The 23629-nt window shown below is 37.8% G+C and overlaps 1 non-coding gene across 1 annotated transcript; it reads right to left on the minus strand.

The window, feature by feature from the left end:
* Window positions 1-7334: 7334 nt before the first annotated feature.
* Window positions 7335-7441, minus strand: LOC115894500. The gene has a single exon (XR_004054605.1). It is a non-coding gene; the product is annotated as a U6 spliceosomal RNA (small nuclear RNA).
* Window positions 7442-23629: the final 16188 nt, after the last annotated feature.

Raw genomic sequence — 23629 nt, forward strand, 5'->3', positions numbered from 1 at the left:
TTGTGGTAGCCAGCCCTTATTTAATCACCTGTATGTGTTACAGTAATGGTTCATATTTATCCAGAGTTTAATGTGTGCCATGTATGTGCTTCACATGTATTATGTCATTCTTCACAACATCCCTATATGAGGTAGGTCCTGTTATTATCTCTGTCTTAAGGATGAGGAAAGTATGACTGAGCAAGGTTAACTTCCCCAAGTTCCAAGGACTTGTTTGCAAGTGGTGGAACCAGAGTTTAAATGCAACTACTCTGAACCTGGAGCCTCCTTGGAAAGACCATGAATAATCATACTTCAGGAACCTATTATTCCATATTTGAATTGCCAAAATTTGTAATCCCAGCTTCTTTTTTGTCCTCAAGTTGATTCGGATGGTGACCGTTTTGCTGCAGTCTGTATCCTCATCCGAGTCAGAAGAAGTTATTCTATTTGTGCTAAAAAAAAAAAAAAAAAAGGTAGTGCAGATGAATTGGAATTAGAAGTGGAAATAATATCTGAGGGTTATGGTTGAATTGTATACATATATCTTTAATTAATGTAAATAGGATATTTAATCATATATAAATTTAATCTACATTAAAATAATTTTAGAGATGAGCACTTTGGGTGTAGTTTCTTTTTACCCATTACTAATTAGAGTTAGGGGAACACTGTTGACACAAATCAGAGTGTATTATTTTTCTTTTTTTGAGACAGAGTCTTGCTGTCTTGCCCAGGCGGGAGTGCAGTGGCACAATCTCGACTCACAGCAACCTCTCCCTCCCGGGCTCAAGCGATTCTCCCCACTCAGCCTCCTGAATAGCTGGGATTACAGGCACCCACCACCACGTCCAGATAATTTTTGTATTTTTAGTAGAGATGGGGTTTCACCATGTTGTCCAGGCTGGTCTCAAACTCCTGACCTCAAGTGATCCACCTGCCTTGGCCTTCCAAAGTGCTGGGATTACAGGAGTGAGCCACCACACCTGACCCAGAGTGTATTATTAAAAACAACATTACTCCTACTTAATTGGATTGTTTCTTTTCTGACACTTTTGGAACTTCTCCTTCTCGCCACTCAGCAACCCATGACTCTGCTTTCTCCACTCACTCCTGATTATCACCTGTTGTGTGACTTCAATTCTCTCCACCTACCAGGTCCTGATACCCTTTTTGCCTTGAGCTCTCTCAGAGTTCTGTGCTGCATTTCTTGTCCACTTAGCTCCAGGCAAGGGAGGGGGGAGAGAAAGAGTGCGCTTTAGGGAGGGAGGAGAGTAGGCACTGGTGAGAGATGACAATGACAATGGTGATGAGGACGATGACGTTTATTAGCCATAAGAGGAGGAAAGCCAAGTCCAAATCCTATTTAAGATATTTAAGGAAAGTTTTGCCTGCAGTCTTTGTGCAGGCCCTGTGAGACAAATGAACATTCAGACTCTGAGCACTGATCTGTTACTGGTACTGTTTGTAGATAGAGTTCACTGTTCTATGCTCAATTTAATATTTGTAATTGAGCATGCATTGCTTAGGGACCATAATCCCTGTATCTCCCTCTCTAAGTATAAGTCCTATCCTTTGTATATAAAGAGAATAAAACATAATCTAGTCAGGTACAGTACTGGAAAGGCCAGTAGAAGTCACAGAGGTATGCTTGGCTGTGAGGATTTACAGGATAAAAGGGGGAAGAAAGTCCTAACTGAATACTCACAGTTAAGAAGACCTCTAAACAAAATGGAGTTCAGATTAATGCCTAAAGGAAAGAAAAAATTTTTTTACACTATCTCCAATTCTCCTGACTCCCACCCCCTATACCAGGATGTCCCTTTTAGAGAATAAAACAGGTAGCAGGAACACAAAGCTAGAATACAGAGAGAATTAAAAAACAGAAGAAGGGGAGGAGTGAAAGCCACTGACTAATTAATCCTCCATTTCTCACATCAGGGAAAACCTTGGCATACAGTGATGATGAATCAATGCTGCTGACAGATGCATCGTGTTGGGATCCCAATCATCTAATTCCATCAACAGAAATGACAGGTAATTACCAGATTATCAGAAGGTTTAAAAAATACAGGAGAGAATACCACACAAGTACTAGTACCATTGCTTGACTCATCCTGTTTAAAGATTTAGGACTATGTTCTGAACTGATCCACACTCCTAGAGAGGGCTAGGATGAGGGTGGAAGGAGTTGGTTAAATACTGCAGGTCAGTTCCTCTTAGGAGAGAACTCTTTCTTGATTAGCAAAAACAAAACAAGCCAAAAAACCTCTGAAGGGTCATGGCAGTTGGGGAAAGATAGGTCTTAAGATGTGGCCAGTTATGAGATAAGGGTAAACAAGGGACAGCACTGAATTGCTCTGCGTAAGACATTGGGAAGAACTTTTAGTTTCCAGGGACAGGCATCAGAGAGGGGCTGGGGAAGTCTAGAGATGAAAGAAGATGGAAGACCACCATCAAGAAGAAGTCACAAAATGAGAAATTCTCAATAGTACAAATAGCCAAGGAACTTTTTTTTTTTTTTTTTTTGAGACAGAGTCTTGTTCTGTCCCCCAGGCTGGAGTGCAGTGGCGCGATCTCGGCTCATTGCAAGCTCCGTCTCGTGGGTTCACTCCATTCCCCTGCCTTAGTCTCCCAAGTAGCTGGGAGTATAGGCGCCGGCCACCACGCCTGGCTAATATTTTTGTATTTTTTTTAGTAGAGACGGGGTTTCACTGTGTTAGCCAGGATGGTCTCGATCTCCTGACCTCATGATCCACCCGCCTTGGCCTCCCAAAGTGCTGGGATTACAGGCATGAGCCAACGGAAACTCTTAAGAACATCAATGTCTAATATTAATCTTATCTGTAGTGTTAATACTCAGTGTGACTACTCACCAAATCAACAGTAAAAGTCTATTACACATAGCTACCTTTGATAACTGTCTTGTTTGGACTATATTTTGAAGAATTAAAAACAGAGGGTTCTGTTCTATGTTGGGCCAACAAAAGAAAGAGAAGGGAGGTCAGAGACGAATAAGATAAAAAAATCAGTCGAACCCAAAAATTCAAACTAGATATAATTATAAGAAATAAGTCCCATAGGATCCTTAAAGATATTAGGTTGCACACTGCATTTTCCTCCACATTGAGATAGAAACTCAAATTGTCTAAAACTTAAATGTTAAAAACCCGTTAAGCCTACAGGGAAAAAAATATAGAAGTAAAGAAAGAAAAATGTAGTAGTGATATGTTCTGTTTGTTGGTGTTACAATAAACTGTTAAAAATAACTTATTTTTTCTGGTTTTCTGAAATGTATATACCAACTGTTCATTGCTTTAAAATGAAAACAATTGTTTTGACTTAAGAAGATGCTCTATCTTGTTTTCTGAATAAATGTGGAAAAGAAAAAGTAAATTATTCCCCAAAGGTGGTTTATGCAGACCCTGTGCTGTGGGCACAGTTTCCTTAATGTTCACCCTAGACCTAACTGTTGATTTTGAGTTTTACTTGCAAAATAAACAGTGGGCCAAAAGCAAAACATTGATAAAATTGAGGTTGATCTGATTTATTCTAAAAGCAGAGACTTGCCTAAGGCAAAATTCCTTAGGAAAACATTCCAACAGCAAAAAGACGGCTATGAGCTTGTACTTAAACCAGGTGAATTTTCATTCATAAAATTCTTTCCTGCTCCTATTACAACATCATAAAAAAATGAAAAACTGCTCCCTTGGACTTTCAATTTAGTATTTATATGCTTTGTAGGAAATAAGTGACTGTGTGAAAAATGTATAAGACACCCAATTAATTTTTGTTCATGTGATAAGTTTTAATATATTTGAAATCACATTGAGCCAACATTGGAAATGAAGTCTTAATTTTAAAAAACAGATTTTGCTCTCTATTTCATACATATTTAGATATGCTTAGATGGAAGGTCAGGTTATTACTGATCTATGGTATATAAATTTGTTGTTGGTTTCAGTGTTTACTAATGATGGATAAATTTCATCTCATATATCAAATCTCTCCTTTTCTATTCCAACCCTTTGCTCCAAGGAGGTCAGTCCACCAAAACATTTTTTCACAAGAGTAGTGCTCATCTATTTCTATACAAATCAATGGTCTGGTTTTCCTCTTGCTAATTTATAGACAATATTTTTCTGTATTTGAATTATGGTGTTTTCAAAAAATAAGTTTCCAAACTTTTGAGAGGGAAAATAAAACAAATGCCCAATGGCTCCTTATTGCCTCTCACATTAAGTGCTTAGTACATTTTTCAATAGCCTCGATATTCTACGTTCCCCACACTCCTCCACGCCACACTTCTTAGCCAACATACCTGTGTTTCCAGCCAGAATACGACAACATAGCATTTCAGCCCCACTTCATTCCTTTGCTCATGATGGTCTTCCCAACACCTTGTTTTCCATTCTTGGCCTGAATTTTCATTCCACCTCTCATGAGGTGGCAGGCAAGCTGGGAGCTGATGCTATAGTCATCTCTAGCCTTGACTGGTGTTAAGGAATCCCCTTAAAGCTCACTCACATGGTTACTGGCTGTTGGCCAAGGCCTCCATTCCTCACCACATGGCCTCTCCATAAGCTTCCTGAGTGTCCTCACATCTGGCTTCCTCCAGACTTATTAATGAGAGAGAGAAATGGAGAGAGAAAGGGGAGGAAGGAGTAAGGGAGAGAAAATAATTTTTAATGAGAGAGAAAAAAAAGAGAGTGAGAGAGAGGATTAAAAGAGAGTAAGAGAGAGGATAAGAGAAAAGTCACACAAGAAAGTGAATACCAGGAGGTGGGGCTTCCTAGGAGTCATCTTGGGGGCTGGCTACCATAGCTACCACACTTAGAAGCCCAGACTGAGGCCTGGACTTCTTGTAGTTCTTTAATCATTACTCTTCCATGATTTCTTTCTTCTCAGGACATCTTAGAACAAATTCTCTGCCACAGTTAGGTTTTAATGATGTCACTTTCTGAAATTTTAAAATTTGTTTCACTTTAATCTTTTCTAGTGCAATATAAGCTCCTTAAGTACAGTAACTAAGGCTTACTTCAATTATGGAATACACTTATATCATAATTCCTATCTCATTTTTAGCCATATCGGGCTTAGTAAATATTTAGATGAGTCTACTTAAGGGTAGCCTTCTTCAGTGGTTGTGAACACTGGATGTCCATTAAAGTTACCTGGGGAGCTTTTAAAAAATACTGATGCACAGGTGAAATTCCCAAATGGATATTGGTATTTGCTTAAATGCCTCCAGCATGATTCCAATGGGCAGTCAATGATTTAGAATAAATACTTCCTGCTTCAATCATAAGATTAAAAGGAAACTATTTTCAATTATGTCTTTTTGTTCATTATCCTGAAATCTCACTAAACAAAATATTTGAAACTTTTTATACAGTTCTCTTAATTAAAATAATTGAGATACTAAGTTTATCTAAGCCCATTTGTGAAACCAGTTTCATTCAGATATATAGTTTTTTCTTCATATTATGTCAGAAATAGAAATTTGCATAATTACTATGCTGAAATGTGCAATTACCATGTCATCTAATAGAAAAAGCAAATCAGCAAATATAATTAAGAAACAATTGCCCAAAAAACAGAATCAACCAAAATGGCTATAGCAGTTCAAAAATTATTTCCCATAGACAAAATTAAAATTGATAGTTTGAAGATTGCTTTCAACCCAATCATTCAGGATCTGTCAGGAGAGAAAGTGTAAATTTCAGTTGAACGTCTTGTTTGTTTGGAGACAGAGTCTTGCTCTGTCACCCAGGCTGGAGTGCAGTGGCGCCATCTTGGCTCACTGCAAGCTCTGCCTCCCAGGTTCACTCCATTCTCCTGCCCCTGCCCCCTGAGTAGCTGGGACTACAGGCACCCGCCACCATGCTCAGCTAACTTTTTTTGTAGTTTTTTAGTAGAGACGGGTTTTCACTGTCTTAGCCAGTATGGTCTCGATCTCCTGACCTCGTGATCCACCCGCCTCGGCCTCCCAAAGTACTGGGATTACAGGCGTGAGCCACCACACTCGGCCCCAGTTTAAGTTCTTAAATGTCTTCCTTTCTTTTACATTTTCCATGAGGCTTTTAAATTTCCCATCAATTCTGCATCCAAAAGCTCAAAGTCCACCCTCCCCAACCACAATCCGCAGTCCTGAAAAGGATGGAGTAAAAGGAGCAGAGTCCTTCTGATACAAAAGAGTTTTTCAAAGACATGGCTTCTGTGGCTTGAGACCTCACAAGAAAAAGAGATTCTTTACTGCCTTGTTAGAAAAATCAGCTGTTTTCAATTGCTTATTTAATGGTGTTAGCCTTAGTTCTTTCACCACTCTAATTCTCATCCCCTAATTTGAAGAAATAAGTCATGAGCTCATTTACCTCTTAAGAATAAGATGTTTCTGGGCTAGAAGGAGCTCCTTTGAAACTGTTAACTAATTCAAGTCAGAGGCTAAGGTTTAAATCAATGATTCTCAAATGCGGTTCACATCCTTTACATTTTTTGTAAAGTATTTATATAGGATCTACACCAGACCTAATCAGCATCTTATAAAATTTGCACCTATGGGCACTGAGAGATTTTAAGACAGAACTAAGCTTTTCTCAGCATCTCGGCACCCAGGGTATTTCTAGAATCCTCTCCCTGTTCAACATAAATAGATCCGACTAACAAAAACTGCATGACTGTTGAAAGCAAATCGAGACAAAGTAAAATTACAACTCTTAAACATAAAATAGAAATTCTTTTTATCATTGGTGTTTCTGATTAGTAGATGAAATAATGCAGAATTATAGAGAGTTTATAATAGTGCTTAATAGTAGACCAAAACGGATCTCACCCAGAAAATTTTCTCCCGTATTTCTAAAGGAATCCAAAAAATCTCCCTCATGCTAAAATGCTTAAAAGCCAAATTTCTGAACCACAGACAAAAATGAACAGGAACTGACATACATTTTGCCTTCTTACCTTATTTTTAGCCTCATGTCAAACTGTATCTCAGTTTCCTCTCATTTAGGCCAGATTCTTTTGGTCTCAAGTTATTGAAAGCTTAATTTTTAAATAGGGACTTTATGTATTACCTCTAAAGTCACTAGTTTAGCACTTTAATTCTTCTGTTTCTTGTTGGATTTTATAAAATAGAACAAAATGCAGTAAGTTATTTACACGATTGTCAAAACATTCTGCATAAGATGGCAATGCTGTCAAAATAAACTATTAGCCTGCAGGCAGATCCAGAAAATGAGTACCTCAGTTGTCCATTCAACTGATGAATGAAAATCTGTTGGACAATAGAATTCTAGGAGTATTAATGTGTAATACATGAAAGTATAGTTTTTTTTTTTTTTTTTTTTTTTTTTTTTTTTTTTATGGAACGCTTCACGAATTTGCGTGTCATCCTTGCACAGGGGCCATGCTAATCTTCTCTGTATCGTTCCAATTTTAGTATATGTGCTGCCGAAGCGAGCACGAAAGTACAGGTTTTAAATATGCACCCTGCAGAGAAATTTTCCCCCAATAGTTGAGATATAATTTGTTACAATTAAACATAGCTACCATGTTACCTAAATTCACTTATTATATATTTTATTCTAAATATTTGACTGGTTAAGAAAACCAAAAAGCAATTGTGACTTAAGAAAACTAAAAAACAGTAGTGAGAGATCAGAGATATAACTAACTGAGAGTTTCTTAAACAGGCAAAAACAAATAGAAATTCAAATGGAATTGTGTTTGAGAAGTGTATTTCCTGAAATATGTTTTAATAGTCTCAACTGCAACAAGCTAATGGAGGTAACTTCTACAGTGTTAATATAACGTGTCAAATGAGTTGACGTAAAAAATACAAGTGATATTGTAAAGTCAGTATTTTCTCATTTTCTTCCTGGAAATGACCAGAGAAAGAGATGTAATAAACTCCCTTTTTGGGGCAAAAGTAGTACCTAAAACCATAAACTAAAAAGTAAGCGTAGGGTTCCTGTAAGAGTGGCGATCAAGCGGAGATGTATGCAGAAGGGATAGGAGAAAAAACATTATAGCTTCAGATCTAAGAAAGAGTCAACAAAATACACCTCTTAAAAGACAAGGACACTCTCTGGGGTGCAAAATCCAAATGCTTTGTTGAAAACAATGGGAATAGGATTCATGTACTGGAGACAGGAACTCCCCTGGACCTGGTTTACTTCTGAGAATAAAAAAGATGGCAATAAACCAGGAATTATGCACATTAACTGTGTTTGCAGAAGGAAGTATTGAGAGCCGAAATTTGGCACTGTGAAAAACTTCTATAGTGCCTATTCTCATTGTCTTGAGAAAATTAAAGATTAGACAAATTCATATACAAAATTCTGGGTCAGACCCCAGGGTAATTCTGCTAACATGGAATATAGCCCTGAAATCTCATACATAGAACTCCTGAAGATAAACCTACCTTGGATAAATTCATCCACTTTAATCATAAATAATGAAACAAGGAAACATCATCAGAGCCACACAAATATATTGCAAGGAAAAGGAGGAAACAAACAAGAGAAATATCTTACAAATGAAGAATATTCAAAAAAAAGAAGTTCTATTGTAGCAGAAAAATTGGGACCAAATTATTTACCAGAAATTTTAAAAGTTCAATCAAGCAATATCTCCTATGAAGAAAGAAGATGAAAAAGATATTTAAAAACTCAAGGAAGAGATCATAAGACAATAGGAAGAGATAAAATATAAATTCAGCTATAAGGTGAAAGAGAAAAACAACAAAACCATCAAGAAAATAAAGGCTAAATCAGAAGAAGCACAATGGAGAAAAAATGCAGAAAACACAATAAAACACATAAAAGAAATAAGAAAAGTAAGGAAATGAAATGGAAGTTAAAAAGTAAAATGAACTAGAGGCAAACTGACCCAAGATTTGAACAGAGTGCTCCCTCAAAAAATTTTTTTAAAACAAGTAATTTATAGTAGCTTAAGAATATTTTACTGAAATAAAAGATTTGGATTCAAACAGTGAAAGAGCAAGCTTTGTCAAAAAAACGTGTATTCAAAATAATAGGCCAGGCTCAGTGGCTCATGCCTGCAATCTTAGCACTTGGAGAGGCTGAGGCAGGTGGATTGTCTAAGCTTAGGAGTTCGAGACCAGCCTGGGCAACACAGTGAAACCCCATCTCTACTAAAATACAAAAAAAAATTACCCAGATGTGGTAGCGCGCTTCCGTAGTCCCAGCTACTCAGGAGGTTGAGGCAGGAGAATTGCTTGAACCTGGGAGGTGGAGGTTGCAGTGAGCCAAGACTGCACCACTGTACTCCAGCCTGGGTAACAGAGCCAGACTCCATCTCTAAAAAATCATCATCATCATAATAATAAACAAGATACATCCTAGAAAGCTTACAGAATTCTAATGAAAATGAAATGAAGATTTGGATAATAAAACATCAAGGGATGGGGTGGGGTATCACAGTGTACTCAGGCTTTTCCATAGAGAAATTCAAAGCTAGACATTGCATAGGAATCCTATAACATCCTTAGGAAAAGAAAGTAGTTGGAAGGTGGGGAACCTAAGAATTTTATATCCAGTCAAAGTATGATTTTAAAAATAAAGCGATATACTAAAACTGTAAGAACTCAGAAAATATTGTCCCCATAGGTCCCTCTTGAGTAATCACAAGAATAAGAACATTTATAGAAAGGATGACTGATGACAGCATTTGCTCTCTTAACATTGAGGACTAAGAGGTTAAAAAAATATGTAGGATTAGAGTTATAGGGAAGTACAAGCATCATAAGCTCTTGCAGTATAGAAATATGTAACTAACAAAAATGGAAAAAGCAGGGGGAAAGAAGATGAGAAGTAGTATAAGCTTTCCTATTTCCTCATCTTTAATAGCTGCAGATCAAAGCACATCACTGAAAGCTAACAAATCATTAGTAAAGATATAATTATAGAGACAGTGGTTAATAGCATGAAAGATAAGATAATCAACCCAAGTCAAATGATACAGGAGAGGGAACGGAGAAGCAAAAAAGAACCACCTTTATCATTGCTTATGATAACAACTTAGGTATGTTTAAAGAAATGGGGAAATAGAAGATTAGTGAATTATATGATGTTATTGTCATAAAGATACTCATTAGAACAAAAATTAAAACTTTCTAATTATTAGGAGAAATAAATAAACATATGTATAAAGGGGAGCCTACATGAAAGATTTTTAACAGGCATAAAAGCAAACAGTAAAACTTTACTTGACAACTAAGACTACATCTATCATTCATCATAAGTATAAATAAGTTAATTCAGTCATTAAGAGAAAGTGATACCTAACTCTGTAGTGTAAAAAAGGAGACACCTGAAATAAAGAAGTTCAGAGGGAAAAATAAAAGGATGAGCAAAAGTTATCCAGGTGAATACATGTAAAGAGAAAGCAAAAGTCACAATTTTCATATGAGACAGGATTGAATTTAGGTTCCAAATCACTGAATAAGTAGAGAAGTTTATTTTCTAAAACCAGTGGGTAAAATTCAAAATGGAAGTATAATAGCAATGTCTGTAAATCAAATAATATTGTAAGTAGACTATTCAGAAGACAGAAACTATTGCAGCTATTCCACTTTTCTTTAGGATATAGGAAGTCACAAGAGAAGGTTTCTCTCATACTAAACATGAGATACAGCTGGATAATCTAAAAAAAAATACTTTTCTTGAACCTATCAGAGAGCTGAGGTTACAAGGCAACCTACTGAGTTGAATAAAAAACGTGACAAGTTCCTCACACACAAACTGCCTCATGTTTGGCACAGCAGGATAGGAGGAGGTGGCCTCCATTTTGCTATACTCTCTTTTTGTCATCTGTTCTTTTAATTTTTTTCTTTATCCGCCTTCTTTTGGATTGAGTATTTTTATGATGTTAATCTACCCCCAGTATTAGCTTTTCAGTTTTGCCTTTTTTATTAAAAAAATAAAAGTATTAGAGTCAGGCATGGTGGCTCACACCTGTAATCTCAACAGTTTGGGAGGCCAAGGCAGAAGGATCACTTGAGACCAGGAGTTTGAAATTGGCCTGAGCATCAAAGCCAGTCCTCATCTCTACAAAAAATGTTTAAAACATTAGCCACCCATGGTGGCGCTGCTTGTAATCCCAGTTTCTTGGGAGGCTGAGGCAGGAGGATTACTTAAATACAGGAGGTCAAGATTGCAGTGAGCTATGATGGCACCACTGCACTACAGCCTGGGTGAAAGAGCAAGATCCTGTTTCTAAAAAAATAAAACGTATTTTTATTTTTAGTTTTTCTTCTAGGTTTTTCAAGAGATATCTTTTTTTTTTTTTTTTTTTTTTTAATTGAGAATTTTTATATTATTACAAATTAAGTGAATGATTAAAAATGCCAGGGGAACAGAAGATTGTTTCATATGGCTCTCTGTTCAATGTGGATTGCCAATGTGGGAGAAAATCCTTGTAAATCTTAGCATTGCTCCCACACAGCCACCTACACAGATGATTGCTTGACTTTCACGCTAACAATAGATGTGTTAGTAGAACTCTCACCATCTGCAAAGTGAAGTGCACTTAAAAAGATGTAACTGCAGCAGACAGTAGTAATTGCTTATATATTGTGATTAGCATTTTATATTTACAATTAAAAGGTAAGATTTTAAGCTGTGATAGCTTCCAGTTTAAATAAAGGCAGTCCCTAAGGTAGCTCCCAGATTAAATAAGGTCAGTCCTAGATACCAGATAAACTTATTTTAGAAAACTTGATTTTGAATTTCTTTCTACTTAAGATTTATCTGTATCCAACAATGCAGGTATGAATTCTGATATTCTCACTTCTCCTTCAGTAATAACACTCAGAATCATGTGCATTAGGAGAAAGTCTGCTACAGAGTCTAATTGTTACAACTGTCCTAATTTTGTAAATACAATTCTTTCAAGGGAACATTTATTTGGGTTCCTCTTCTCTTTTTTTTTTTTTTTTTTTTTTTTTTTTTTTATTATTATACTTTAAGTTCTAGGGTACATGTGCATAACGTGCAGGTTTGTTACATATGTATACTTATGCCATGTTGGTGTGCTGCACCCATCAACTCGTCAGCACCCATCAATTCATCATTTATATCTTGTATAACTCCCCAATGCAAGCCCTCCCTCCTCCCCCCTCCCCCCTCCCCATGATAGGCCCCTGTGCGTGATGTTCCCCTTCCCGAGTCCAAGTGATCTCATTGTTCAGTTCCCACCTATGAGTGAGAACATGCGGTGTTTGGTTTTCTCTTCTTGTGATAGTTTGCTAAGAATGATGGTTTCCAGCTGCATCCATGTCCCTACAAAGGACGCAAACTCATCCTTTTTTATGGCTGCATAGTATTCCATGGTGTATATGTGCCACATTTTCTTAATCCAGTCTGTCACAGATGGGCATTTGGGTTGATTCCAAGTCTTTGCTATTGTGAATAGTGCCGCAATAAACATACGTGTACATGTGTCTTTGTAGTAGAATAATTTATAATCCTTTGGGTATATACCCAGTAGTGGGATGGCTGGGTCATATGGTACATCTAGTTCTAGATCCTTGAGGAATTGCCATACTGTTTTCCATAATGGTTGAACTAGTTTACAATCCCACCAACAGTGTAAAAGTGTTCCTATTTCTCCACATCCTCTCCAACACCTGTTGTTTCCTGACTTCTTAATGATTGCCATTCTAACTGGTGTGAGATGGTATCTCATTGTGGTTTTGATTTGCATTTCTCTGATGGCGAGTGATGATGAGCATTTTTTCATGTGTCTGTTGGCTGTATGAATATCTTCTTTTGAGAAATGTCTGTTCATATCCTTTCCCCACTTTTTGATGGGGTTGTTTGTTTTTTTCTCGTATATTTGTTTGAGTTCTTTGTAGATTCTGGATATTAGCCCTTTGTCAGATGAGTAGGTTGCAAAAATTTTCTCCCATTCTGTAGGTTGCCTGTTCACTCTGATGGTAGTTTCTTTTGCTGTGCAAAAGCTCTTTAGTTTAATTAGATCCCATTTGTCAATTTTTGCTTTTGCTGCCGTTGCTTTTGGTGTTTTAGACATGAAGTCCTTACCCATGCCTATGTCCTGAATGGTACTACCTAGATTTTCTTCTAGGGTTTTTATGGTATTAGGTCTAACATTTAAGTCTCTAATCCATCTTGAATTAATCTTCGTATAAGGGGTAAGGAAAGGATCCAGTTTCAGCTTTCTACTTATGGCTAGCCAATTTTCCCAGCACCATTTATTAAATAGGGAATCCTTTCCCCATTTCTTTTTTCTCTCAGGTTTGTCAAAGATCAGATGGCTGTAGATGTGTGGTATTATTTCTGAGGACTCTGTTCTGTTCCATTGATCTATATCTCTGTTTTGGTACCAGTACCATGCTGTTTTGGTTACTGTAGCCTTGTAGTATAGTTTGAAGTCAGGTAGCGTGACGCCTCCAGCTTTGTCCTTTTGACTTAGGATTGTCTTGGCAATGCGGGCTCCTTTTTGGTTCCATATGAACTTTAAAGCAGTTTTTTCCAATTCTGTGAAGAAACTCATTGGTAGCTTGATGGGGATGGCATTGAATCTATAAATAACTTTGGGGAGTATGGCCATTTTCACGATATTGATTCTTCCTATCCATGAGCATGGTATGTTCTTCCATTTGTTTGTGTCCTCTTTTATTTCACTGAGCAGTGGTTTGTAGTTCTCCTTGAAGAGGTCCTTTACATCCCTTGTAAGCTGGATTCCTAGGTATTTTATTCTCTTTGAAGCAATTGTGAATGGAAGTTCATTCCTGATTTGGCTCTCTGCTTGTCTGTTACTGGTGTATAAGAATGCTTGTGATTTTTGCACATTAATTTTGTATCCTGAGACTTTGCTGAAGTTGCTTATCAGCTTAAGGAGATTTTGGGCTGAGACGATGGGGTTTTCTAAATATACAATCATGTCATCTGCAAACAGGGACAATTTGACTTCTTCTTTTCCTAACTGGATACCCTTGATTTCTTTCTCTTGCCTGATTGCCCTAGCCAGAACTTCCAACACTATGTTGAATAGGAGTGGTGAGAGAGGGCATCCCTGTCTTGTGCCAGTTTTCAAAGGGAATTTTTCCAGTTTTTGCCCATTCAGTATGATATTAGCTGTGGGTTTGTCATAAATAGCTCTTATTATTTTGAGGTACGTTCCATCAATACCGAATTTATTGAGCGTTTTTAGCATGAAGGGCTGTTGAATTTTGTCAAAAGCCTTTTCTGCATCTATTGAGACAATCATGTGGTTCTTGTCTTTGGTTCTGTTTATATGCTGGATTACGTTTATTGATTTGCGAATGTTGAACCAGCCTTGCATCCCAGGGATGAAGCCCACTTGATCATGGTGGATAAGCTTTTTGATGTGCTGCTGAATCCGGTTTGCCAGTATTTTATTGAGAATTTTTGCATCAATGTTCATCAGGGATATTGGTCTAAAATTCTCTTTTTTTGATGTGTCTCTGCCAGGCTTTGGTATCAGGATGATGTTGGCCTCATAAAATGAGTTAGGGAGGATTCCCTCTTTTTCTATTGATTGGAATAGTTTCAGAAGGAATGGTACCAGCTCCTCCTTGTACCTCTGGTAGAATTCAGCTGTGAATCCATCTGGTCCTGGACTTTTTTTGGTGGGTAGGCTGTTAATTGTTGCCTCAATTTCAGAGCCTACTATTGGTCTATTCAGGGATTCAACTTCTTCCTGGTTTAGCCTTGGGAGAGTGTAAGTGTCCAGGAATTTATCCATTTCTTCTAGATTTTCTAGTTGATTTGCGTAGAGGCGTTTATAGTATTCTCTGATGGTAGTTTGTATTTCTGTGGGGTCAGTGGTGATATCCCCTTTATCATTTTTTATTGCATCTATTTGATTCCTCTCTCTTTTCTTCTTTATTAGCCTTGCTAGCGGTCTGTCAATTTTGTTGATCTTTTCAAAAAACCAACTCCTGGATTCATTGATTTTTTGGAGGGTTTTTTGTGTCTCTATCTCCTTCAGTTCGGCTCTGATCTTAGTTATTTCTTGCCTTCTGCTAGCTTTTGAATGTGTTTGCTCTTGCCTCTCTAGTTCTTTTAATTGTGATGTTAGAGTGTCAATTTTAGATCTTTCCTGCTTTCTCTTGTGGGCATTTAGTGCTATAAATTTCCCTCTACACACTGATTTAAATGTGTCCCAGAGATTCTGGTATGTTGTATCTTTGTTCTCATTGGTTTCAAAGAACATCTTTATTTCCGCTTTCATTTTGTTATGTACCCAGTAGTCATTCAGGAGCAGGTTGTTCAGTTTCCATGTAGTTGAGCGGTTTTGATTGAGTTTCTTAGTCCTGAGTTCTAGTTTGATTGCACTGTGGTCTGAGAGACAGTTTGTTATAATTTCTGTTCTTTTACATTTGCTGAGGAGTGCTTTACTTCCAATTATGTGGTCAATTTTGGAATAAGTGCGATGTGGTGCTGAGAAGAATGTATATTCTGTTGATTTGGGGTGGAGAGTTCTATAGATGTCTATTAGGTCCGCTTGGTGCAGAGATGAGTTCAATTCCTGGATATCCTTGTTAACTTTCTGTCTCGTTGATCTGTCTAATGTTGACAGCGGAGTGTTGAAGTCTCCCATTATTATTGTATGGGAGTCTAAGTCTCTTTGTAAGTCTCTAAGGACTTGCTTTATGAATCTGGGTGCTCCTGTATTGGGTGCATAGATATTTAGGAGAGTTAGCTCTTCCTGTTGAATTGATCCCTTTACCATTATGTAATGGCCTTCTTTGTCTCTTTTGATCTTTGATGGTTTAAAGTCTGTTTTATCAGAGACAAGGATTGCAACCCCTGCTTTTTTTTGTTCTCCATTTGCTTGGTAGATCTTCCTCCATCCCTTTATTTTGAGCCTATGTATGTCTCTGCATGTGAGATGGGTCTCCTGAATACAGCAGACTGATGGGTCTTGACTCTTTATCCAGTTTGCCAGTCTGTGTCTTTTAATTGGAGCATTTAGTCCATTAACATTTAAGGTTAATATTGTTATGTGTGAACTTGATCCTGCCATTATGATATTAACTGGTTATTTTGCTCGTTAGTCGATGCAGTTTCTTCCTAGCCTCGATGGTCTTTACATTTTGGCATGTTTTTGTGATGGCTGGTACCGGTTGTTCGTTTCCATGTTTAGGGCTTCCTTCAGGGTCTCTTGTAAGGCAGGCCTGGTGGTGACAAAATCTCTAAGCATTTGCTTATCTGTAAAGGATTTTATTTCTCCTTCACTTATGAAACTTAGTTTGGCTGGATATGAAATTCTAGGTTTAAAATTCTTTTCTTTAAGAACGTTGAATATTGGCCCCCACTCTCTTCTGGCTTGTAGAGTTTCTGCCGAGAGATCTGCTGTTATTCTGATGGGCTTCCCTTTGTGGGTTACCCGACTTTTCTCTCTGGCTGCCCTTAAGATTTTTTCCTTCATTTCAACTTTGGTGAATCTGGCAATGATGTGTCTTGGAGTTGCTCTTCTGGAGGAGTATCTTTGTGGCGTTCTCTGTATTTCCTGAATTTGAATGTTGTCCTGCCCTACTAGGTTGGGGAAGTTCTCCTGGATGATATCCTGAAGAGTGTTTTCCAACTTGGTTCCATTTTCCCCCTCACTTTCAGGCACCCCAATCAGACGTAGATTTGGTCTTTTTACGTAATCCCATACTTCTTGCAGGCTTTGCTCATTTCTTTTTCTTCTTTTTTCTTTTGGTTTCTCTTCTCGCTTCATTTCATTCATTTGATCTTCAATCGCTGATACTCTTTCTTCCAGTTGATCGAGTCGGTTACTGAAGCTTGTGCATTTGTCACGTATTTCTCGTGTCATGGTTTTCATCTCTGTCATTTCGTTTATGATCTTCTCTGCATTAATTAGTCTAGCTGTCAATTCTTCCACTCTTTTTTCAAGATTTTTAGTTTCTTTGCGCTGGGTACGTAATTCCTCCTTTAGCTCTGATAAGTTTGATGGACTGAAGCCTTCTTCTCTCCTCTCGTCCAAGTCATTCTCTGACCAGCTTTGATCCGTTGCTGGCGATGGGCTGCGCTCCTTCGCAGGGGGAGATGCGCTCTTATTTTTTGAATTTCCAGCTTTTCTGCCCTGCTTCTTCCCCATCTTTGTGGTTTTATCTGTCTCTGGTCTTTGATGGTGGTGACGTACTGATGGGGTTTTGGTATAGGTGTCCTTCCTGTTTGTTAGTTTTCCTTCTGACAGTCAGAAGGACTGTCTGTTGGTCTGTTGGAGATTGCTTGAGGTCCACTCCAGACCCTGTTTGCCTGGGTAACAGCAGCAGAGGTTGCCGAAGATAGAATATTGCTGAACAGCGAGTGTACCTGTCTGATTCTTCCTTTGGAAGTTTCCTCTCAGGGGTGTACTCCACCCTGTGAGGTGTGGGGTGTCAGACTGCCCCTAGTGGGGGATTTCTCCCAGCTAGGCTACTCAGGGGTCAGAGACACACCTGAGCAGGCAGTCTGTCCGTTCTCAGATCTCAACCTCCGCGTTGGGAGATCCACGGCTCTCCCCAAAGCTGTCAGACAGAGTCGTTCGCGTCTGCACCGGCTCCCGCTACTTCCCCTGTTGGTCTTCAGCTGTGCGCTGTCCCCAGAGGTGGAGACTACAGAGACAGGCAGGCTTCCTTGAGCTGCTGTGAGCTCCACCCAGTTCGAGCTTCCCAGCGGCTTTGTTTACCTACTTAAGCCTCAGCAATGGCGGGCGCCCCTCCCCCAGCCTCGCTGCTGCCTTGCGGATAGATCGCGGCAGACTGCTGTGTTAGCAGTGAGGGAGGCTTCGTGGGCGTGGGACCCTCCCGGCCAGGATTGGGATATATTCTCCTGGTGTGCCTGTATGCTTACAGCGCAGTATTGGGGTGGGAGTTACCCGATTTTCCAGGTGTTGTGTGTCTCAGTTCCCCTGGCTAGGAAAACGGATCCCCTTCCCCCTTGCGCTTCCAGGTGAGGCGATGCCTCGCCCTGCTTCAGCTCTCGCTGGTCAGGCTGCAGCAGCTGACCAGCACCGATTGTCCGGCACTCCCTAGTGAGACGACCCCAGTACCTCAGTTGAAAATGCAGAAATCACCGGTCTTCTGTGTCGCTTGCGCTGGGAGTTGGAGACTGGAGCTGTTCCTATTCGGCCATCTTGCTCCGCCCCCCTCAAGAGATATCTTTAACATCATATTTTGCCTAAATAATTTTGTATTATGTATAAGAAACTTAAAACAGCATACTTTGATTCCCTCTTTTATACTTTATAAATTATATTTGAATTCTACATATTTTATAATCTCACAATACATTGTTAATATTTTGCTTAAGATAGTCAATTATCTTTTCATGAATTTACCTAAAATGATTTGAGAAGACATAGAAATTCTGAACAAAGCAATTACCATATGAAGAATAAAATTATTAAATAGTATTTAATAGTATTATTAAATACTCCAAAAGTACCAGACCATACAGTTTCAAAAATGAATTCTGTGAGGAACAAATTGTCTCATGCTATTTAAATTATTTTAGCATATAGTAAAGAAAGAAAGTCTTCTAACTCCTTTATAAAGTGTTCATATAATTGATGCCAATGTTTAAAATAGATTCCACACACGCAAAAACTAGTGACCGATGTCACCCAAAGAATCCCGAATAACATATTAGAAAACAGAATCCATCAGAGCATGACAAGAATATATCAGAGTACGATTGAGGGGGGTTGGATTATCTAGTACAGTAAGTTCTCATTTAGCATAATCAATCGGGTCTTGGAAACCATGACTTTAAGCAAAAGGACTTAGAACAACCAATTTAACCACAGCCTAATTGAGATAAACAAGAGTTAAGTTCTTACTACATATTTCTGGTCAAAAAACAGCACCAAACTTCTAAAACAAGACCCAAAACACTTCTAATATTAAACATTAATATAAAAATGAGCTACACATATATTTTAAAAAGATTAATACAAACAAGTAAGATCATTTTTTACCCACTTATTCCAGTTCAAGGTGGCGAGTGGCCAGAGCCTATCTCAGCAGCTCAGGGTGCAAGGCGGGAACCAGCCCTGACCAGGACCCTCTCCTACGGCAGGGCACACTCACACCCACACACACACTCACTCCTCTGGAATCATGTAGACACGCAGATTCACCTAAGCTGCACATCTTTGGGATGTGGGAGGAAGCTGAGTAGAAAACCTGTGCAGTCATGGGGAGAATGTGCAGACTCCACACAGACAGTGGCCACTGCTGGGAACTATTTTTTTTTCCTATCAGTGTTATAAAGAAACAACGATGAACAAAATGACATTATTCCAGGACCTTCTATACTATAAGGATGTTTTAATGTTCAAAAATCTAATAATATAAAACTGAAAACAGAAGAGATAACTCACAAAAACTTCACTTGTTGGTAATAAAAACTTTAAATAACAGTGGCTTACATAAAATAAGTTTACTTCTCTCTCCTAAAATAGATTAAGCATAAGCAATTGCTTAATAAACAGTGGTACCTTAGTTTTGAAGAAATTATGGCCCCAACTAAAACTAGTGGACTCTAGTAATAAAGGTGAAAAGAGATGATAGATATCGGGAGCATCAAATAGTATCTGCTGTAGTTATCTCCATTAACGAGGATAATAAGACATTTGAAAAAAGCAATATTTGCTTTTGAAGAAAAACTCAATAAGATAAATAGTATAACAAAAGCTATTAGCAGTATTAAAGCCTGAAATGTAATTAAAAAGAAAACTGAAAGCATCTTCATTAAAGTCAGGAATAAGTGGCCAGGCGCAGTGGCTCATGCCTGTAATCCCAGCACTTTGGGAGGCTGAGGCGGGTGGATCATGAGGTCAGGAGTTCAAGACCAGCCTGACCAACATGGTGAAACCCCGTCTCTACTAAAAATACAAAAATTAGCCGGGCGTGGTGGCGGGTGCCTGTAGTCCCAGCTACTCAGGAGGCTGAAGCGGGAGAATCACTTGAACCCGGGAGGCAGATGTTGCAGTGAGCCAAGATCACGCCACTGCATTCCAGCCTGGGTGACAGAGCGAGACTCCATCTAAAAAAAAAAAAAAAAGGAATAAGTAGGATACCTGCAACAACCATACTTATTCAACAATTTTCTACCAGTACTAGCCAATAAAAATAAAAATACATAAGTGAGAGAAATCAAATTCGTTAAGGAGGAAAATACTTTTAAGTTGTTTTTGGTTATCTATTGATGCATACAGCACCCAACTAAAAACTATGGACTTAAAATAACATGTATTATCTCTCATGATTATATGGGTTAACCAGGCAGTTCTGCTTTCCCCTCCAGAGCAATTTAAAGTTTCTATTCTAAATCGTCCAAATAGACAAAGACTCTAATATAAAATTATAATATTAGAAAATGTTTATTTAGAGAAACATTTTCAATGCAGGGTACATTTTACCTGTAGGTCTTTGGAGGTTTATATTCTCACGTTCCCTTTTAAAAATTTTATAAAGTGAAGAAGAAAAGTAACACAATATTTAGCTTATCCTGTTTTAACTAAATGATAGATAGGTTTCAAACCCAAGATTTCCATGGTTAAGTTTATAAACTGACTTTTTCAACTGGGTTCACAGTATTACAACACATACATTGATTATTCTAGACACAGAACAGAAGCAGAAACTTGATCAAGAACCCAGCATCAGAGAAATGAAAACGGTATAAGTGCATAACTAAGGCTGACATGGCATGAGAAATGTGTGTTCTAAATATGTGAGCTTTCATGGGGATGTTCTGAATGCAATTTAATATTTTCTGGCTGTCATGTGACACCATTTCAATTGATTATTTGTTATTTTAAGCTTAACGAACCAATTTTAGAACTTTTCCCAGACACATAGAACTATTCCTATGTTTTATCCCATAGGTTGCTTAAAGTATTTAGTTCTCCTTAATTTGGAATATATACAACTTCAAAGCAAAAATATGAGAATTATGTGAGATTTCAATAATACTTTCCTAAGGTAATCCACCCCTTTGATCAGCAGTATTGTCTTCTCTCAAATATAAAGACCACATCCAACATTTCAAAAGAGGCAAACGTGTTTGTGATATGACATAGTTGCCTGGTGTTGAAAGGAACTGTGTTTTTTCTTGCTATCTCAGAAAACAAACAGTAAGTCTAGAATAATGGTAAACAGCTTTTTTTTTTTTTTTTTTTTTTTTTGGACAAGAGCTAATTCAAGAAAATAAAAATGTTACTTTTTTGTCTGTCCGTATTTCTTCTTTTTAGAAACTGCCTCTCTTTTAGGTTCATGATTCTGGTAGTGTTGTCAATTAAGAGGTCACTTCCCTGCCCCAAGGGTTGCATGTGAGGGAGCAGGAATAATCAAGGTTCTTGCTTAGTGAGGGAGATGGGAATAGAGTGGGGTCTGTCTTTTTGTAAGGGGTTGAGCTTGAAAACCAGGTAAACGTGGAGATGTTAGGATCCATCTTTCTCATTATATGGAGAGAACTGGGCTAAGATGAAGTCAACAGAGAAACACAGACGTGAGAGACAGAAGTACAGAGAGACAGATGGAGAAACTGACCCCGGGACATTATTTGAGCATTTGGATCAAGGTATACCTAAAGCATGGATTATAATAAAATAATTTAAATAATATGACAAAATGTTTAATTTCATTAAACTATTCTCAACTATTTTAGAAACAAAATACAGCTTTAAACTTAAATTTTTAATGTGTAAATGCCACACATCAATAGGCCTATGCCTTTTAGTATGCCACACTCATTAAAATTATACATATGTACCTCATGAAAGCGTAAGTTCTGTTTTGTCAGCATTACCATCCTTGCAATGTGGTGTTTGTACAACTATTTGAATACTTTAATATATTTTGCCCATATTTGACAAAATTGAATGGAAAACTTAATAAAGAATGTGCTAGTATCAATAGGTTTAGATCATTTTAAAGTTTGAAAACAAAACCTCTTTTTATTTATTTTATTTTTTATTGTTCTTTTTTTTTAGATGGAGTCTCTCTCTGTCACCCAGGGTGGAGTGCAGTGGCATAATTTTGCTTTTTTTTTTTAGATGGAGTCTCTCTCTGTCACCCAGGGTGGAGTGCAGTGGCATAATTTTGTCTCACTGCAACCTCTGCCTCCCGGGTTCAAGCGATGCTCCTGCCTCAGCCTCCTGAGTAGCTGGGACTACAGACACACACTACTACACCCAGCTAGTTTTTATATTTTTAGTAGAGACAGCATTTTACCGTGTTGGCCAGGCTGGTCTCAAACTCCTGACCTCAACTGATCTGCCCACCTCAGCCTCCCAAAGTGCTGGGATTACAGGTGTGAGGCACCACGCCCAGCCTAAAAACCTCTTTTCAAAGTTGACTATTCAATTTATAGGTCCTCAACTTTCACACATATATCCTATAAGTTTTATGAGGAAAAAGAAGGAATAATTATAGGCAATATTAAGACAATTAGTATAACACAAACTAAATAACCCAAACAAGATTGTATATAACAAATCAGTTACAAAACCAGACACACTAAAAAGCACTTTTAACAGCTACCATGCGCTGCAACAACTATATTGACATCAAAAATGGTTTTGGGCTTGTTTTAAAATAAGTCAAATTTGATTACATATTAGAGTAGTTGCTACAAGACTGAAAAGAAAAGCCTCCACGACAAGATAAATCAAAGGCTATATATTGAAATAGAATGCGCATAAAGAGGGAATTACATTACACTGAAGTATAGCAGTGACTGCTCTGCTCATATAAAGAACTGAGGGGGCAGAGGGAGAGAGAGCATCAGAATAAATAGCTAATGCATACAGGGCTTAATACCTAGATGATGGGTTGATAGTGGCAGCAAACCATCATGACACACGTTTACCTATGTAACAAACCTGTACGTCCTCCACATGTATCCTGGAACTTAAAATAAAATTAAAAGAATTGTACCATCAGCATAGAATTGAAAATGAAGACTTAAGCAAATATTAACAAATAAAGCAGTAATAAAACAGGACAAGTCATAATTTAATTTAAAATAAATCTGAAATGATAGTAATATTTGTATAAACTTTTTAGTTGGGTGAAAGACTGAAAATTTTAAGTTTTAAATGTTTTAGGCTCTTTTTATATATATTAATTAATTAAATTTATATATGTACATTAACAAAAGTCTTCTCTTAGTAAAAGCTAATAATTCTATCAATAAAAGTTATAGATTATTGCTACCGCAAATTATGGCAATAAATGATATTATTTTTAATATTTCTAGCATGAAGCATGCATACTGTAATTATTCTTTTCGTGGGAATATAGATTTATACAAAAGTTAAGTCTGGGTGTAGTGGGTCAGGTCTATAATCTCAGCACTTTGGGAGACCAAAGTGGGCAGATCACTTGAGGCCAGGAGTTTGAGACCAGCCAACATGGTGAAACCCTGCCTGTACTAAAAATACAAAAATGAGCTAGTTGTGGTGTCGGGCAGCTGTAATCCCAGCTACTTGGGAGAATCACTTGAACTCAAGAGGCAGAGGTTGCAGTGAGCCAAAATCACACCACTGCACTCCAGCCTGGGCAACACAGTGAGACTCTGTCTCAAAAAAATAACAATAAAAAAGTGAAAAGTTAAATTAGAAAGTGACTATCATAACAAAC

The sequence above is a fragment of the Rhinopithecus roxellana genome, chromosome 17, assembly GCF_007565055.1.
Source record: "Rhinopithecus roxellana isolate Shanxi Qingling chromosome 17, ASM756505v1, whole genome shotgun sequence".
In the NCBI taxonomy this organism is placed as follows: domain Eukaryota; kingdom Metazoa; phylum Chordata; class Mammalia; order Primates; family Cercopithecidae; genus Rhinopithecus; species Rhinopithecus roxellana.